Source organism: Rousettus aegyptiacus, unplaced genomic scaffold, assembly GCF_014176215.1.
Source record: "Rousettus aegyptiacus isolate mRouAeg1 unplaced genomic scaffold, mRouAeg1.p scaffold_m13_p_7, whole genome shotgun sequence".
Lineage (NCBI taxonomy): Eukaryota > Metazoa > Chordata > Mammalia > Chiroptera > Pteropodidae > Rousettus > Rousettus aegyptiacus.
The window spans coordinates 95,511,769-95,526,712 of record NW_023416310.1 but is presented as its reverse complement, the minus strand read 5'-3'; the positions used below and the strand labels follow the sequence as shown (position 1 = coordinate 95,526,712).

Here is a 14,944-nt window from a genome sequence, read left to right as displayed (position 1 = left end):
CAGACACAGCTGTTCCCAAAGGGAGAGGAGCTTTAGGCTGTTTATAATTTCCGTCACATTTACATTTTTTAATATTTTATTTCCTTAATTTTTTTTTTTCTGATCAGTTTCCTATCCACCATCTAAAGCGAGCATCTTGCTGCCATATTCACAGACTTAGGGACCGATTTTAATATAATTATAGCTTTCACCTCAGTGCTCTGGTGTGGTGGTCTCCAGCTTTCTGTGAGGTCACAGACCTCCAGACCATAAGGTGCCTAAGGAAATCAATTGAGGCAACTGGTTTCACTTCTTGTCCCATTTGTGCAAACCATCGGAATTCTTTTGGCTATATCTGATTGATAGACCACCGCCTGTCTTCACAGTGTCTCAGACCCGCTTTTCAAATGCAACTCGTTTTGTACTAATGTTATGTATGTATCTAAGCAGTGTATTAGAAAAGGTATTAGCTGTAGATAGAGAATCTATCATATTCCATGTTGCTAAAATGCCTCATTGCAATGACTTTAAGAAAATTATCCATGGTTTTATTCTGAAAGCAAATAAGTTTGTGTTAACTTCTCATCATTATGTACAGGTTCAATTTTTGCACACATATACTAAAACCATAGCATTTTAGTCTTGATTTTCCATATTGTGCCATGCATATTGTCTTACCTGATAGTTTCTCTCTCTTTAACTCCTTTTTCCATTCTTCTCTTACTTTTCTCACTGCTATGAATATTAGCAACTTGTATATCCTTCCACTCTAGCTCTGTGCTCCAAAAATCATAAGGAAAAATTTTTTTATCCTGGATTAGGGGATTTTTTATTTTATTACAATGCTATTATATATTATCCATTTCCCTACACCCTGCTTTCCTTACTTAACAATATGCAGAGGAAATTGCATTTATCATAGTATTTTTAACCTAGGATGGTCCATACGGGTTTACTTTGCCTAAAAAGACTCTAACGTTGCAGGTGCCCTGGTATATGGCAATTTCATCTTTACTCTTTGTGTTAAGTTTGACTTTTTTCTTGGGGAGAATTAGTCAAGACACAAATGAATTTCTCAAATGTCTAGTCAGCCCACTGCTTCCCCTTTGGGCTCTCATTGCCTTGGGATACATTTCCGGACTTAAGCGTCTTCTAGATCCGGCTGACATGCCGCTACTGTTACAGAAATATTCCTCATGATAGTCTCAAAAGTTAAATATATGCAGTTTCCTTCTGCAGGGGTCTGGGGCTGTGAGCTAATCTTTAAGTAAAGAGGAGAAGGGATAGTGATTAACACTCTCGCAACTCACTCAGAGACAGCTGTTCCAAACCCTTCCTTCCTGCTCAAAGTAGTAACTAGTTTTCAAGAGGAACTTAAAAATTTTTTTAAGGAAGAATATGGAGTTCTTCCAGGATTGCTCAATTTTTCTTTCTCTAAAGTAAAATCATTCAAACTGTGTGCCAATCCAAATGCTTTCTGTGTTCGGCCTCACTGGCAACGTGGACCATAAGGTAAGACGTGCAGCTTCTGAAATGTTGTTTTTCAGAACTGGTTAGAAGAAAGCTACAATTCCAGCTGCTTTGATTTCCCCTATGTTTTTTTAGAGAGGCATGCTAAGGATATTTTAGGGAACATGAGCTGCTGCAAGTCCCTGTCATATAACTGTTTCTGTTGTACAGGCTTCTTTGGCAGGATTACAGATTTGAGGTGGTGATTATCGTTTTGGTGATAACATGCATTTTGTAGGATAATTTTCTGATGAAAACATTTTAAGATGTCTTCCTATTCCAACTATAAATTAAAGGTCTTCTGAATTTTAATAAATGCTTTTATTTAAAAAAAAAACAGAATTACACATATCTTTTAGGTTATGATTTTATTAGCTTATGTCAAGGACATGCCCTTGGAAGAAGGATATGCCTTGGATAAAGAAAGAACTGTCTTCTTTCATCTGGGAATGTAGTTTCCTTGATGAGAGGTGGAGGGAGATGTGCCCACAAGGCCGTGATGGTGGGTAAGGATCCTGTCTAGCCATCCAGAGAAACAGAACGAACCCCGACCATTAGTGGGTGACAAACATCACAGTACAAGCATCTTACATTCATAAAGACTACATAAATGAAAATACACAGGAGATAATACATAGGACCCTTTTAAAACTATAGTGTCTATCAATTTGACTATCTCCATAAACATGTTATAGTTAGATCAAATTATAGGTAAAGAAAAAGGAACAAGGAATTTGTCCCCTTCACTCTTTTCGGTTTGCTGATATACAAACGATCTAAAAGAAATATTAACCAAAAAGACAAAAATGAAACTTGGTAAGATATTAATTTTTTTCATGATATATATTTTTTAAAAGTAAAAACTGATTTTGAGGGGCAAACAGTAAAAATGCAGATAACACAGAATCAAAGAAAGTAAAAACAAAAGTCAACTTTCCCAAATTATACTCCCCAGTAACTACTATTTATGTGAGCTGTTAAAATTAATTTAGGAGACATTAGTTCATGTTCCTGTGGCCTAAATAAGGGCTAGCGCTAAATGATGCCAACTCAATCTGTTGAAAAATGAAAAAAATCATTCTGAAACTATTTTTTCCATTTACTGTATTTATTTATCCAGACAGTAGGGAACAAAAAAGAGTACTGGGAAGGGAGAGGGGGATACGGCTGAGCTTCGAGGACCTATGCTTTATGAGAGTAATTCCTCTTGTATTCATTTTATATATTTTATATTCTGTCCAAGATTGTGTTATGTTGGTGGGCGGGGGGGTGGTGAGTGGAAGGGAAGCATTCTGTTACTGCTGAAAAATACTTTAAAGTAATAGTTTTATCTAAAGTGTAGCTAATTTTTCTGCCATTTTTTAAATGCACTAGTTTTAATTCTTCATTGACTATTGTATTTCATTTAGGCCTTATATAAGTGGGCTAAGTCACAGATATGGCTATGAATGGATTTCTGAAAAAGTACATGCCTCAGAATCATTCAGAGTTTGAATCTTTCAAGGGTTTGAGGTGATTGGGAAATATTTTTTCATGTTGAGAACCAAGAGAAAAAACAAGCTTCAAATTCTCTAACACCTATCTATATTAAAAGATGCTCAGAGCTGTGACAATAGTTTTCTGTAGGAAAAACTGTGGTAGCCACCCATATAAAATGTTAACTCTGAGTTGTTGACAAATACTACTAGACCACATCATGGTCCAACAAATTATATTTGTGGAGTCAAGGAATCAGAGGTGTTTCTTCCTATTGCTGATTGTTCCTCTTTGCTCATTTTGATAAAATATTCTTTCCTTGGGTTTTAACCAGTGACATGGTGCAGAATTAGATCCACATGTGCTGATTTTTCCATTCTATTTATTTCCAGTTGTTTTTCTTAGAGACTGAAGAAAAGGGAACTGAACATCAATCCTGGATTGCATGCATCAATCAGTTAGAGAATCTTTTATATAATAATTACCCTATCCTTTGTAACTTTGAGTGCTGAAGTTACACTAAAATATCCATTATTATCCTCATTTTCCTTTGCTTCTAACTTTCCAATAAGGTATCCTTTTAGGCTGAAACTTTCCATGCTTAGTTTCGGCTCAAGGGTGAATTTATTTTGGAAAGTTCACACTAATTTGATCCAGGGACTTGGAAGGGATGTGAGAGTAAAAATATACCTTCTTCTACTCTACAAATAAATGTAAGACTTTGGTCATAGATAACTCCAGAGTAGCCAAGCAGCAGAACAATAAACAGGTCTCAGACAATCTCTGTTAAAATAAAGCAGGTTGAAGTGATTAACCACAAATTTCCTGCATACACTGAATAGCTTAAAGTTCCTTGAGGCTCTGTGGTCCCTTCTGAAGGACAATGGCCACAACGGGGAATTTCAGGGCCAGGATGGAAGAGATGAAAAATTTAGTTTGGATCAAGGCAGACTGCTTTATGGTCTACAGAGAGTTTTAAAGCACATTGATTATTGTCGAAGGCTCCTCTTTGGAAAGAAGAGCTAACTGAAATGTCACAGAAACTAAATTATCCAAGCCTGTAACATGATGTCTGTGAATATATGTCCAGGACCCCAGGATGTTGAAATGTTTCTTAGCCTTAGAACTGTTGACGTTTTGGGTGGATACTTCTTTGTTGGGGGCAGGGGGCTGTCCTGTGCATCGCAGAATGTGTAGCAGTGTCTCGGGCCTCTACTCATTATGCGAGCAGCTTCCCACCCCTCCCAGTCCCCGCCATCCACCCAAATCATAACGATCAGAAGTGTCTCCAGACATGGTCAAATGTCTTGGGGGGCGGGGAATAGCCCCCATTTGAGAACAACAGGTAAAACTTTTGAGTCTGGCCCCATCTGAGCAAGGCATTTACATGAGAGGTGAATCCATGCAGTGGACAACCTGGCATTTTTAATGAAGGCTTCCTAGTAAACAGAGTCGGCATTGCAAAGAAGTAGTTCTCCTCTCCCAAGCTACGGTACCTCCCTTGTGCCTTTTATTCTCTCTCCCTTCCGTGGCTTTTGGGGACTAGATTCATCAATTATACTTAATTTATTTTTTTCTTTTTTACCTCTTGAATTGTCGCTTCTTCAGTGAAGCTTTCCCTCAACCTTCAAACATGTTTAAGTATCTCCATCTTAGGAAGAATTAGCTGCTCTCATTATATTATACTTTTTAGTGTAGAGAAGGACATTCATGTACTTTGTTAACAAAATCTAATACTAATTGTAGATGATGTGACTGAGCATGTCTGTGCCCTGTTCGCTCTAATAACTTTTTCATCTTTTTCATCTTTACAGTGTCACTCTGTGGTGGGTACTACCCTTATTCTCATTTTCCTAGTGAGGAATGAAAATACAATGAGGTGAATTAACTGGTCTAAAACACCTAGAACTGAGTACAAACCAAGGGCTACTAGAATAAAGAGGCTGTAGAGAGTGTTTAACTTGGAGTAGGAGGAAAGCAAGCATTTAAATTCCCTGGGAGTATAACACTGTATACTGCCTCCTGTGAGGCTGCACTGTATGGCAGGCACTGTGGTAGGTACAAGGGGTGGCACTTACTGTTTACTGGGGGCGACAGAATGAATTGGATGATTACACACATTTAGTAGGAGATGCTAAATTTGAAAGGGACATAGTATCAGGAGAGTATCTGAAGAAGAGATTCTACTGACTTTGGATGGTGGGGAGGGGTCAGGAAAAGTTTTCCTGAGGAGGTAATGACCCACCTGACAGCCGAAGGAAGTGTAAGCATTACTTAGGTGAAAGGAGTATGTCTTTGTGTGAGTCTGTGTGTGTACACGTCTGTCTGTGTATGTTGTGGGGAGATGAAGATGTTTGTGGCAGAGAGACCAGTGTGTGCAAAGGTCCTGAGGTCAAAGAGGACAAAGGGAGCAGAAGGCACTAGAAGCCAGTGAAACTGTAAGGCAGAGAGCAAGAGGGAGCAGGGGCCAGAGCCTGCAGAGCCTGGCAGGGAAGGATTTAGTCTTTAGATCATTGGAAGAACAATGGGATATAATTAAGGGATTTCAGGGAGAGATGGGTGCTATCATCCAATCTGAATTTTCCAAAGATCCCTCTGGCTACAATGTGAAGAGCAGATTAAAAGGAGTCAGGATAGGTTTGGAGTCATGGTAGTTAGGATGAGAGATCATGTAGCACAGAGGGCCACAAAGATGTTTGCTTTTGTTTTCTTTCATTGAAAGATTTTGCTATTTTATAAGCAAAAGGGAAAAAAAATCTAATAGGTTTCCATCTTCAGCCAGGCGGTCCCATGCCTTTCTCCTAGCCTTTGGTGGTTGCCGACAATCTTTGGTATTTCTTGGCATCCCTTGACCTACAGATATATTACTACTCAAATCTCTGCCTCCATCTACACATAGCATTCTTCTCTCTGTCTCCTCTTTTTTTAAAATTTATTTTAATTAATTAATTTTTTATGGTGGCATTGGTTGACAAAATCTAGTAAGTTTCAGCTATACACTTTAATGGTAAGGCATATATATGTTTACACTGTGTGTTCACCTCCCATAGTTAGATCTCTTTCCGTCACCACATATTTGACCCCCTTTACCCCATTTACCTCCCCGCTTCCCCCATCCCCTACTCTATGGAAACCTCTAGTCTATAGTCCATGTCCATGAGTCTCTGTCCTGTTCATTTGTTGCTTTTAGGTTTCTATCCCACATATAAGTGATGGCACGTGATTTTCAACTTTGTCTGTCTGGCTTATTTCGCTTAGCATGATTGTCTCGAGGTCCCTCCATGTTGTTGCGAATGGCAGTATTTCATCTCTTCTTATGGCTGTGTTGTACGTCTCCTTTTTAAGGACACCAGTCATTGGATTTAGGGCCCACACTAATCCAGTATGACTTCATCCTTATTTAACTAGTTACATTTGCAAAGCCTATTTCCTAATAAAATCACATTCTGAGATTCCAAGTAGGCATGAATTTTAGGGACATTCTTTGGCCCACGACACCAACCATACTGACAGTATGTAAGGATATTGTTTATGAACTTATTTTTCATCAGGAGAGAGCTGCAAAGAACTCTTCCAGAAAAAGCATTCTGAAGTTAAAACCATTGACCGGAACTGAGAAGTGGTCTCTCCCTTTAGACAGGAAGGGACTCTCTGGTTGCCACTAGCCTGCTTTGGTCATTTCATATTATCTAGCTGGCTCCCATAGATGTTTGAGTTTGCAACTCCAGATTTATAGTAAAAAGTGAACAATATGATGAGTAAAGAGCTGGAGGCTGCAGGGAGCGTGTAACAGGGAACCCAATTTAGTAAACATTGCTGAATGGATGAATGACTCTATTAGAAGAATGCAGCAGGGTTGTTCTGGCAACTTGGTCTCTGGAAGACCACAGATGATGTCTATTATATCCCCATGCATCAGCCATTACCTTGGAAACAGGCCATCCTGACAGCATGTCAAGGAAGTTGTTACAGGGAATTATTTCAGCCAGAAGAGATCTCTGCAAAGCAATCTGTTCCAGCCTACTGTGTCGTGGAGTGGTCCCCATGTTCTGTTTTTTGCTGGAAATGCAGCAGCAACCAGCATGAAACCTACACCTGTCATGAGCTAATGTGCAGTTCCTGCCAAGGTTTGCACTTGGGTTCCATTAACAGAGTAGAAGAGACCTTCCAGGGGAGTGTGTTAATGTTTAACCCTTTACCCACAATTCTCTCTCTCTCCCAGAGAAACCGGCAACTTGCCAAACCACCACAACATTTGGGATTTTTTTTTTTTTTTAACAGTTTTTGGTTTGGGCAGTAGACGGGAGAAAGAAAAGTTAATAGCAACTGACCTCCAGGTGCAAGGTCCATAGGCCTTTTTTAAAAAAATCAAGGAAGAATGAAGCTGAGCCCTGGCCTGGGGAGTGTGTTCATTGGCAGAAATGATAGAGAGCTGAGATGAGAACTAAATCTTATTAGTGTCAGATGTCTACTTTCTCTCCAGCTGCAGCCAGGGCAGAACCTATGGAGGACTGGGTGGGAGGTCAGCAGACCCCGAACTTCAAAATAATAATCTACCATTTCTGTGTATAGCAGGTGGTGGGAAGCCGTTTTCAGATGCGGACCTGTGTTTCACTATGCATTTTTCTATCATGAGACCTGGGGGCTGTGTGTGGGGAATACCACTCTCCATTCCTCACCTTCGTACACCTGGGAATGTTCCCTGTCTGATCAGGGTTGGAGTAAATTTAATTAAGTAGACAGAGGCTAATGGTTATGTTAATATTTATTGAGAAAATGCTGTATGCCTGGAAACATGGCTCCCTGAGAGGGCTGAAGCTCAGGGTGAGAGTTTGGAAACCAGAACTCGTGAGTCTGGGAGACCCCAGTGGAAAAGAACTTGCAGTTAGGAGATAAGTTATGAGAAGTATTAGGAAATGAGAAAACTCTAGAGTAGGAGGCTCTGTGTTGAGAGAAGAGACTAGTTTACAGAACAAGGCTTTGGGCCTTGCACATAGTAGGCCCTTGGAAAATATTTGTTGAGTGAGTGTTTGGAGACATGATGCCATTGCGTCCCCTGGCTCCTGGGGAGGAGGAGAGTTACTCTATTTTGTTTCTTTTATGTGTGTTCAAGGGGAGGGATCCCGGTGCTAGGAAACACCTATCTGATTTATTGAAACATCTTAAAATTATTTCTAATTACATAAATGATGTTTAAATACATTGTTCTTATAAACAAAGAAGATTTCAGGTAAAACTGAAGTCTCCTTTAACTGCTAGCCCAAATCCTGGGCCCTGAGGTTTTCAATTTGGTATGCAGCCTTATAGATCTTGATATGCCTTTACAGGCATGTGTATGTACACACGCGCATGCACACACACACGACTATATAAATTGTGACCTCCCGTCAACATTTTCTACCATCCACCTGACTGCCTTAACTTCTTGGGTGTCCTCTGCTGCCCAGCATTAGGTCTGCAAATTATTCGTGTACCAAGCTAATAATCCCATCACTGACATCCTCATTCTTCAGAGCGTTCTGTAATTTAGCTCTGTAGATAACAAATGAGTGTGTTGCCATTTCTCCTCATTTCTGTGTACAGCAGACTCTGTACTCCTGATCTGGGGGCTTGGTGCTGAAGAGACAGAGGAGAGCAGTTATTGGCAATGAGGATATTTTCCTTTCACTGGCATTTTGAAAGAGTGGGATCAATGCAGATTTTACTTTTTTTTTTTTTTTACTATTAATGAAAACTCTTCTATGATCACATCTGGCAATACTGCTTACAGATTCTTAAAATCCTCAAGATGACACAAAAGGTCATGTTATGATGGGTTTCCCCATCTTCAGTTGTCTTTGATAGACATCTCTTAGATAACTCATTTTACTGGAACAAAACTTTGGGTTTCAGTGCTCTCCTTTAATATTCTTTTTATATTTTAATCAATTTGCCTTTCATATTCCTTTCCAGGCCTGGAAACTTTCAAAGAGAAGGCTTCCCAGTATTATTTCGTAAAGAAATCAATGGTTCCTTTTTTTTTTCTTTTTAATTCAATGACTCTATATACTCAAATTTCTCACCTTATATACTGAAATCCCCTAAAATTATAATAAAAATTTCTGAACCAATGAATCTGGTTTGGCTTGGCTTTATATGAAAGTTGAGTTTTCAAGCCTTTCCATATGTTTTTCTCAGTACTACCTATACATGGTAAATTGAGCTAACACCTACTTTATCTATATGCTGGTTAAGTGCACAGGCTTTGGAGTTAAAAGCATGACTTTGAGTCCTGGCTACATCACTTACCAGCTATCACCTGGGTTGTCATGTAAAAATTTTGAGCACTAGGTTTATTAAATGCTGATAGTGAGCATATCTGTCTTGTAAGTATATTAAAACCTAGTGCCAGGCACACAGTAAAAGCTTAAAAACAAGGACAAGGATGATGAAGATAACAATATTAGGAATTTTGGAGAAATGGCCAGACAGGAAGCCGAAAGAAGAGGTTGGGAGCTGGGAGCTGTACGGGTGTGAAACAGTTGCTACTTTCTCCTCCGCCAGTTATGCACGGCCAGGCTCTGCTTACATGCCTGCGTGTGATGAGCCCAAACACGTCTTTCTGCTGATGCTTTTAGATTGTTTCCTGAAAAGCTTCAAGGCCAAGACCTATAACAGTCAAGATTTCCTAAAAACTCAGAAGTCCCTTTATAAATTGGGCAGAATACTCATCAAACCCCTCCCTGACTCCTTGTTCTTGCTGAAAAACTGCACATCCTGGTTTTAAGGGAACTTCCTGGGTCCAGTGCAATAAAACCGATTCAAGAATCCACCCTCACAGTGGCTGTTTACTGAAGGCTGATGTTATATTGGCAGTAGGTACCAGAGACAAGTGAAGGCAGTTAAAAATGATCGCAGAACTCAAGACCTGTGAGGTCTCTATTTAGCCTGAGTTGTTAAAAATGCAGAGCCTCATTCTTCGGAGGGTTTCCTTATTATGTGTATCCGCTGCTGAGAATTTTCTGAGAAATCACTTTGTATGAATTAAGAGAATGGAAAGAGGGTGAAAGTGTCTCCCTGAAAAAAGCATTTCTCTGGCCCAAATGTTTGGTGACTGCCAGAGCCAACATAATCTGTAGCTAGATTTCAAGCCAACCTGATGTGGTCGACAGCAGTATTGAGGCTGAATGATTTCCTTTTTTCCATTTTTTGTCTTCTGTCTTGGCCCTAGCACCTGAAGAAACTCATGGAAACCATTGTGTTATGTTAGTGGTTTTCAAGCTTTTTGAGATTTTTGTTTTGATTTTTCTTGATCTGACTTCCCAATCTATAGGCAGAGCCAGGAGGTAGTAGAACAGGCCCACAGAATAGAACACGCTTCAAAAACCAGCGTGATAGGTAGCTTTATCCAAAATCCAAACGGGCAGAAACACGATAGCATTTGACTGTAGAGCCAGCAGATTCTTTCCCAAGGTGGATTTGCTATACACCTCAACGGATGGCAAGCACAGCTTCCTAACTCACAGGAAACAAGTTGTTTTTTATTACCAAGCAATGGAATTTTTTAATAGTTATCGGACAGGGTTTCCTTCTGGTCCATTCCCTCCTTGTTTAAGTTGGATCGGCGGAGCTCCCACCACACTGCCGCCATCTCCTGAACCTTCCGCAGTGCGCACATGTGCTTGGCTTTTCCTTTTCTTTGTCTAAGAGGAAACTGGTTTTCCTCACAAGCAGGTTTTATGGTTGGCATGGAATTCTTGGAGATCTTTTTCCCTGTTTATTTGTAGAATTAAAATATGTGCAAACCTTGGACAAGGAGTTTGTTTTATTCCCATTTGAAAGCTTCTGGTGGTTGAAAAGATACAGGGAAGGAGGGTGGAGAAGGATCAAGGACACGGTTGTACAAAAGAGAGACAGAGACCGTGAACTTGGAAGGGACAGTGGTGGACTCCTGAACTCATGCAAAGTCAGAGGAAAACGGGAAAGGGCAGCTGGAGGCTGACTGATATGATATAGAGAGGTGGAGATCAACTGGGAAATCTCAGGAATGAGCCCCCTTCAGAGGGAAATTGCTTCTCAGCTAACTGAGGCACTGGTAAAGTGTATCAGGGCCTATTCCAAGTGCAGCAGAATACCTGGTCTGTATTGCCTGAAGCAAGGGATTGGGCTATAATGTAACTCAGAGCCATTGTATTTCTCTTCACAGGGAATATGCTGTGGTGGTGAGAATTGAGGATGCACAAAAGTGACTCACGACCATCTCCAGAATCGGTTCCCTACAGCCATTTCTGCCACACTCTTCTTGTCATCGTCTTTGAGTGAATAACGGCAGGCACGGGAGAAACTCCTGCTCATGTTTAAGAAGTCCCTGGTCTCCATGGTAGGTCTCTCCTGTCAGCAGTTAATGTATGGAGCAAATTGGTAAATCTGATAAAAGTGTGTTAACATATGTCTTCCCTAAATAGATTGCCTATGAAAGTGACTAGATTTTCCTTGTGATTGTCAGTGTGTTAATTTTCTCAAAAATATTTATATTTTGGAAGTCTTACATTTCAAACAAGGGAGCCCAACTGATCTTCCCATGGATCGATACGAGCTTTTAGAGCAGAGCTCCAGGAACACCTTTACCTTGCGAATGCATCCTTAATGGAGCCATTTCCAGTGTGAGCTGTGTTTTATATCCCTTTAGCATTAAACACAGTGTCTCCTGTGAAGGTTGTGATGGGCAGATGGAAGGAGGTGGAGAAGAAAGAAGGAAAGGATCAATGAAATGGAGGGAGAGAAGGAAAGAAGGAAGGGTTCCATAGATAGCATGTGATAGAACAATGGTTTTCAAACTTGAGAGTGCTTAAGACTCCCCAGCAGGACTAGTTTAAAAATATAGATTCCTGAGCCCCACCCCCAAGAAATTTTGATTCAGCAATCTATAAACTCAGCAAGTCCCCCTGGTGATTTTGACTCAGGTTGTCCACAGGCCTCACGCTGAGAAACGTTGTTATAGAAACTGTGAATGTGACTCATAGTCTTACCTTGTAGAGCATGAGAGTGGGTGTATCAGTCTCTATAAATGTTTTCCAGAGTTATAGTCATCACGCTCTGTGGAGAAGGAGAGTCGTTTATAGAATTATGCAGCCCGATGGCGAGCTGATGTCCCGTTTCTGCTTTCTGAGGAGCTTAAGGGCGTAGTAATCACTGAGAGGTCAGCATCTTCTATCCCGCTGACAGCCTTATCACTGAGCACCTGACTTTTTTTTCCCCCTTGAGGTTCTTTGCTTTCCTTCATCCTAACCATGTTGCTCAACTTTATTAAGGGAACGAGACAATATAATGTATCATAAATTTACACTTTGTGGAAGTCTCCACTGCTGGAGCATGTCTGGCTGCTTGCTTAAGATGGAGATGTTATATAACCGTCTGCTGCTGTTTGCCCTGTGCCCCAGCTCTTCTCCGAAACTTGTCTTTCTTGCAAAGTGAAACCTGTGGGTGACTTACAGGATTCTTGTCCAGACATCTTGATCCCCTTGTCTGATATTTCTCTGCTCTCCCTTCCCCACATCAAATTGTATGGGGGCCTCTAGATGAGGCTAGATGAGGTGGTATTTACCTTGTTCTACATTGACATTCGTAAGGGTTTTCTGTGAAAATAAAAAATTCTCTGACAATTAAGGTAGCTGTGTGCTGAACTGCCTTCCATGTACTACTAGCCTTTGGCAGTCACAAAAGAACTTTTTTCCCTGCACCGTCCTTGACTTCTTGACCCAAGTGAAAGTCTGTTGCTTTGGGTTATTTATGTCTGTTACCATCGGAGAAGTCAGCAGAAGGCTCCTATTCAGCCCTGCCGATTGTCCAAATAGGAACCTGAAATGGCTCCTGAGCTGGTTTATCTGGAGGCCTCTTCTGCTTTTGTGATCCTGTGATCCAGTGGTGCTGTAATAGTGGTCTCTGATTTGGAACGATATCATTCAGGATGCTGGCAAGTGGATGTGGTTGGGGGAAGTCTCTGTAGATTATCTTATTGGAAAGGCCAGATGGCAGCAAACTCTAGAGTTCTAAGTCCCACTTTGCTCAAAGGTGCCTGAGGAATAGCAGCCTACTGACAGCTTGAAGTATGGTGCACTGGATAATTGGCTTCCTCATTTACTAATTTGTCTGCTTTCTTTCCTCTTCCTCTGCTTCCTCTCTTCTTGTAAACTGATAGCCTCCTGCCTCTTCAATAGACTGATAGAGAGTCTCCTGAGCAATGGTAAGGGAGGGGATGGGCAGAGCCCCAGGTGGAGGGTCATTTGCAAAACGGACACAGAAAATAATCATTTTTCTTCCCTACTTTTTCTCTGGTTACCCGTCTTGATTTTAGTCTCTCTCTTTGATTTTCCCTCTTGTCTTCTATTGCCATCCCCCTTGCCACGTCATCTTCATATTTTTTCTTTCTCCTTTATGAATGGATTTTCCCATTTCGTATCTCTTTCTGCTTTTTCTATTTTACCCTTTTTCTTTCTTTTATTCCCCTCATTCTGTTTCCTTCGTTTTCTTAGCTTTTGTAATTGATCTAGTTAAATTCAATTCAAAAAAGAAAATTTAACCACATTTTATTTAAGCTAGCCTACCTTTTTCTTTCCTTTTTTCATTTTTTTTTTCTCCAATGAGGAAAAAATTTTAAAAACACATTTCCGACCTTTCTGGCACCTTTATCCTCTCAAATATGTTTGTCTTTAGGTGTCGGAAGCCCCAGGACACAACATCTCTGCTTCATTGAAAGTGCAGATGCACCACTCAAAGCTTCTACCCTTGGACCTGGGGAATGACGTCTGGTTTCACTTAATAAGTAATTTTGTTCTCCAGGTGGAATTCCGATTATTCTGTTGCAAACCTAGGAACAGACCTGACCTTGGTGCTGAAAGAGTTAAGTCAAAATTTCTTAGCCTGCTTGCAATCTGGAGGGGCAATGCTGATGGAAACCAGCTCCCCAAGGTGTCTTCCCCAGAGGCTGCACCAGCCTGATGGCAGAGAGAGAAAAGGGTCTCTGCCTCTGCTTCATGGTAGACCAGCTGGCTCCCCAGTCACAGGCCAGCCTGAAGGAACCCCTACTGACTAGGGACTTTGCTCATCCTCTCTGAATCTCATTTCCTATATAATCTTCATAAGGAATGGTGTCTCTTTTGTTTATAGCTGTATCCCCAGCATTTAACACACATGAAATAGTAGATAGTCAATAAATATATTTCAGAGATGAATGTAATGGTTAAGAGCAAGCACTTCATGGCAGACTGTCAAATTCCAGTTCTGTTGCTTACTCACCATGTGAACTTGGGCAAGCCACTTCATCATCTGTGCTAAATTTTTATATCTGAGAAAATAAATAGGCATTGTATTCATTTCCTAGGGCTGCCATGACAAATTACCACAACCTTGGTGGCTTAAAAAGACAGAAATTTCTTCTCTCACAGTTCTGGAGGCCAGAAGTCCAAAATCAAGCTGTTGGAGGTCTGTGGCCCTTCCCAAGGCTCCAGGAGAGAATCCTTCCTGGCCTCTTAAAACTTCTGGTGGCTCCAGGCCTTTCTTGGTTTGTGGCTGCATCATTCCAGGCTCTCCCTTTGTCTTCACATGGCTTCCCTTCTCTGTGTCTTCTCTCCTTCTGATTTCTGTGAAGACACTTATCACTGGATTTAGGACCTGTTTGGATAATTCAAGATGATTTCATCTCAAGACCCTTCACTTAAATCTGCAAAGACCCCTTTTCCAAGTAAGGTCACATTCATATGTTCTGGGGGTTAGGCCATGGCCATGTCTTTTTAAGGGCCACCATTCAACCCACTTCAGCATTATCATGAGGGTCAACTGAGTCAACAAATTTGGAAAGTGCTTGGAGCAGTGCCTTGCATGTACTCAGAATGAAGTATGTGCTTTTTTTCACCTCACAACAATTCTATGATAAAAGTCGAGACAAGCGTATATAAGGTGCTACAGTGTCTGGCACACAGTAAGAACTCAGTGAATGTCAGTT

At 40.7% G+C, this 14,944-nt stretch overlaps 1 long non-coding RNA gene across 3 annotated transcripts in view; it reads left to right on the top strand.

The window, feature by feature from the left end:
- LOC107500882 overlaps positions 1 to 14,944 on the top strand; it is a 273,634-nt gene that overhangs the window by 125,068 nt on the left and 133,622 nt on the right. For all 3 annotated transcript variants that reach the window (XR_004952060.1, XR_004952059.1, XR_004952061.1), the window contains one exon: positions 11,150 to 11,323. This is a non-coding gene — a long non-coding RNA (uncharacterized LOC107500882). The remainder of the gene's footprint in view (positions 1 to 11,149; positions 11,324 to 14,944) is intronic.